The 5000-nt window shown below is 39.9% G+C and overlaps 1 protein-coding gene across 3 annotated transcripts in view; it reads left to right on the forward strand.

The window, feature by feature from the left end:
• Positions 1-5000, forward strand: part of LOC106867639 (uncharacterized) — a 174165-nt gene that overhangs the window by 40853 nt on the left and 128312 nt on the right. The window contains exon 2 of one of the 3 annotated variants that reach the window (XM_014912565.3): positions 735-779. The exons of 1 other annotated variant lie outside the window; for it this stretch is intronic. The gene's annotated coding sequence lies outside the window, so the exon portion shown is untranslated. Of the gene's footprint in view, positions 1-584; positions 780-5000 lie in introns of those variants that run through there. One more of the 3 variants, XM_014912564.3, reaches the window with a different exon arrangement.

The raw sequence follows: 5000 nt of genomic DNA on the forward strand, positions 1-5000 counted from the left end.
ACGCGCGCGCACACACGTATATATATGAATGTTTATAAGTGTCTCTGTTTGCATTGAGAAGATGCGTAAAGTGTGGTGACTACGTAACATTCGTGTGTATGTCTGTAACATAAGGGTAGACATGTGCGTGCGTGTGTGTGCCGAATGGATGTGTGTGCGATGCTAACCTGCTAATGTGGCTCTTGTACCCCCCCCCCCCCCCCTTCACACGCAATGTTAGGGAAAACAAGTGGCTGCAAACACATGTAAACACACACACATGTATATATATATACATAGCTGTATGCTGTTTATATAGTAATAAATATATATGTGTGTGTGTATGTGTGTGTGTGTGTACACACACATACATCACAATATAGGAAACGATGTGACGTGAGCGGCGAGTTATAGCTGTTGTGTGCTTTCTTTGTCTCTCTCTCTCTCTCTCTCTCTGTTTCTCTACCCTGCTACCACATCTACTTCCTCCCTTTCTCCCCAACCTCTCTCATTCTCTCTTTCTCTCACTCTTACTCGCTCCCTTCTCTTTCTACACCTTCTCCCCCTCCTCTTCCACCTCCTTCTCCTTCTCCCCTGCTTTAACCATTCCAGTTATTTTTCAAACCGTCACTTCGCTTCTATTTCAAATCTTCCTCGTCTCCTTCTTCTTCTGTTTTCTTCATCTTTTTCTTCTTCTTTTTCTCTGGACCCAACACAACACTAAAAACTGTTTGTTTCTCTCTCTTGAAACCCAGCTGCTACAACATGGCTCTACTCTCTTAATTTGGCCTTCAATATCGGTAAGTTGTTTCTTTAAATACACTTTGACAGTGACCATGACGATGGTCACGGTGATGATGATGATGATGATGATGATGATGATGATGATGATGATGATGCTGAGGAAGATGATGATGATGATGATGATGATGATGATAATGATGATGGTATTAAATGCATTCGCTTTGGTTCCTGTATTGTTATCGTTGTAGACTTGCTGCTATTCTTTATTTCTCTGCTCTTGTTTAACCCTAGGTCAATCCTGGTTGAGCCGTCTATCTGTCTGTGTGTGTGTGTCTGTCTGTCAATCCATGTTTGTTTATATAAAAGACTTGCTAGCCGTAGCCATCCTGTCGTTATTTGTCTATCTGAGACTACATCATCCAAAGTATCTAAGGAATTTGCCTGCTGTTTCTAGCAGGTCAAGTGGCCACGTAGTCTTCTCGACCTTAATTTGTTGTTGTTGTTTTCGTCTTTGTTGTTTAATCCCAGGTCAGACCTGATCAACGACACACACGAACGTATAATTAACGACCCTCCACCCATGACCACTCCGTCTCTTTTCACATTTTCACAAAAACACACTACTACGTTATTAAACGTGTCGTTTCCTAAGACGGCGAGGGTGTGATACGAACGAGTTTGGCTGCTATTTCTAACAGGTCGTGTGACCGCATAAAGACTCCCGTGTTGCCTCGATATCTTTGTTGTTGTTGCTATTGTTGTCTTGTCGCAATTGTTACTATTTTCAAAGCTGTTGTTGTTGCAATTTTTGCTGTTGTTGTTGTTGTTGTTGTCAGTGTTTTATCATTTTCCTTACTCTTCGGTCAATGATCTTGCTGTACATTCGGTTCTGCTTTTAAGTCACTTTGTAGTTGTCATTGTTAGTGTTGTTGCTTAGTTCACATTTACAAAAACATTCCATCCATGCACATCACGTCTTTTTGTTCCAGACAAAAATCAATCCCCGGCAAACTGTCATATTTCCTTTTCTGTGACAGTAGAATGTAATTCTAAGGGGAGACTGGGCTGCTATTTCTAGCCTAGCGAACGACTGCCTACAGAGGCCCGTTTGTGAGTGTTGTTATTTTTGCTATTAACGTTGACGATGATGTTGTGGCTGTAATGCTGGGACAAATGTGAACGTTACTAATAAAGCTGCATTTATTGTAAAGTCACTGATGTGATGTCGTGGCTGTGATGCTGTGACTGTGAGTGCTACTAGGCTTACTGTTGTTGTTGATGGTGATGTGATGTTGTGGCTGTCATCATTGTTCTCGATGTTGCCGAAATTACTAAGATGTGGTGTTTGTGAATATTATTGTAGAAATTTCGCTATTGTTTGTGTCGTTCTTGTCTCCTCCCTAAAGATGCCCCTATTTCTGTTGTTATGACAATGCAATGTAACGACGCCATTGTTGTTATGAATCTTTAACCCCAGGTCAACTCTGATCCAGCTAGACACGAATTAAAGACGATCCAATCATACCCATCCCTTCCTTTCATAGTACACTGCGGAATGTGCTAATTTTTTTTTTAAATAAAATATCTGCAGAATATGCTTCGAGTGCAATTTAGCTGCTGTTTCTAACAGTTTGAAATTTATTCGCTTATTAATGACACTCTTGCATTTGTTGTTGTCTCCACTGATGTTATTGTTGTAGTTGCTTGTCTAGTCTACACGGTGCGGCAGAAATAACCGCCCACATTTTGCAGATTAACAAACATTTCGAAATGCAAATGCACAATGTGCATCAATCCAGACCCCAACGATAACTGCAAAACAAAATGGTAAGCCATCAGCTACACAAAAACCCCGCTGCCATCTGCCTAGCCTTACCAGTTTAATGTGGATTGGAATAATAAAAATGGGAAGTTTCTTCTACCGCACGCCCGTCTATTGTTATTGTGACGCGCGAGATATTGAGATGTAATATTGTTGTGATACTTCGCTAGGTGTGCGTCTGTTGTGCTGTTTCTGCTTTTGTTGCTATTGTTGTGTTGTTTTTGTTGCTATTGTTTTTGCTACTGTTTTTGTCGTTCTCTGTTGTTTTATGTTGTGTTACAGTCACAGCTGTCTGTAAAAGGATTCTTTATTCCCACCTCCTCCACACACACAACACGACTGCCCACCCCTACCTCTCCATGAGTCAGCCTTCAGTAATAGGTGTGTCATCACACATTTAAGGAGTGGTTCTAGTTCACAACTTCGATGACAACTCACACAGTAAACAACTTTATGACTTTGCTGCTTCACTCACATCCACACAATAATAACAACGGTATTGATATGATTCATCGATATTAAACCAATCACCGATCACCAATCACAACTGCTTTCTCCGCCGATCTTTGAACAGTTCCGTTTTTTCATAAAGAAACCCCTTCTGATCACATTTCCTTTTAATTTACTCTTCATTACACGTTCTGTTCCATTTCCTAATTAAGTTTCTTTGATGATGTAATTATCAATTTAGTGTTCACAGTAAAGTGCTGTTGCGATTTAGTGTTGCTATTGCTGCAAGTTGTTGTGGCTATTGTATATAAGTTGCTATTGCTATTGTCTCAAGTTGCTATTGTCTTAAGTTGCTATTGTTTTAAGTTGCTATTGTTTTAAGATGGAGTTGCTATTGTCACACTCTATCATTGCCATTGCAGCATCAACATGGCTTCCTTGCTATTGCTGTAAGCTGTCGTTGCTACTGCAGCAGTTTATCATTGCTGTTGTTGCAAACCGCCGTTGCTAACGCAGCAAGTTATTATTGTTGCGACTTGTTATTGCTATTGTAGCTAACTGTCGTTGTTATCAATGCTATTATACAAAAATGTTCTAAGCTAATTTTGCCATCGATATAAGTAGCTCTCGCTATTTCTGTTATTACAATTTTCACGTCTTTTTATATATTTATTTACTGCTTTATTATTAGATTGCTGCTGCTGCTGCTGCTGCTGCTGTTATTGCTGCCGACATTGACAACGGCGTCTTGATGTTTAGTGTCGGCCGGAAGTGATTTATTACCTGTAATAATCCTATAATCACGCAGCATAACCACTTTTGAATAAGTCTGGCTATAAACAGCCACACACCAAATATATGGCAACACTAAGCATACAGCAGCATCGAAAGAAATAGCAACGCGACAGAAATAGCAACAAAAAATATTTAGCAACATTGACTATAGGGCAATATGAAATCATGGTCCTCCATTTTAAAGTCTGGAGATTCAGGATTTGTCGTGGAAACCCTAAAAGCAGTGGCCTCTTGCTGCCTTCTGCCAAATTATTTACCGTTTACTCTGCGAGGCTTTTGATGAAGCACAAAATCTATTTAATCTTTAGGCAGAGGGATTGGCATTTGGCAACAACACTATATAGTAACAGTATGAATGTATGTGTATTTTATGTACCTCTCTCATTTCTTCTACTTGATTTCTTCTTAATTTTGTGCCCAACTACCTATACGACTTTTGATAACCAAAAATATATGTAAACGCTTCATTCAAACGTATATTTTTGTAGTATTTGATTGTCTATCTGAAGAATTTCTAATTAGAAATTTCTTACATGTTCATCCAAAATATACAATTTTGTAGTTCCTATTAGCAAATGAAACACGTGTAAAGGTGAATAAGTGAATAAATAATTTCTTTTGATATATATATATAAATCATCGTCGTCATCGTCATCATCATCGTCATCATCATCATCATCATCATCATCATCGTTTGACGTCCATTTTCCATGCTGGCATGGGTTGGACGGTTTGACTGGGAACTGGCAAGCCAGCAGGCCACACCAGGCTCCAATCTGATTTGGATGCCCTTCCTAACGTCAACCACTCCGAGAGTGTAGTGGGCGCTTTTTACGTACTACCGGCACGGGAGCCAGTCAGGCGGCACTGGCTTCGGCCACATTCGAATGCTGCTTTTTTCTTAGCCCATTTGAAACCAATCGAAATATGAATGAATATTTAGCTCTTATGGCAGAATCTGTAGAAAAGAATGGAATTTGAAATTCCAGATGAAATCTGGAATTTAATGTAAATTTAGTAATTTTAGTTAGTTCGAGAGAAACTGTTTAAGCAAATGCCGAGCATTCAAAGTGACTGATGGGTGTGGAGGAGGGATACCAAGGAAGTCTTGGGACATGGCAGTGAGAAATGCAGCTCTGGCAAAAGAGACAAGGACCGTGTTGATTGGCTGCAGATGAGGGACTGCAGAACACCTGACCTCCAGCACCAG

Source organism: Octopus bimaculoides, chromosome 3, assembly GCF_046866305.1.
Source record: "Octopus bimaculoides isolate indiv1 chromosome 3, ASM4686630v1, whole genome shotgun sequence".
NCBI classification, from domain to species: domain Eukaryota; kingdom Metazoa; phylum Mollusca; class Cephalopoda; order Octopoda; family Octopodidae; genus Octopus; species Octopus bimaculoides.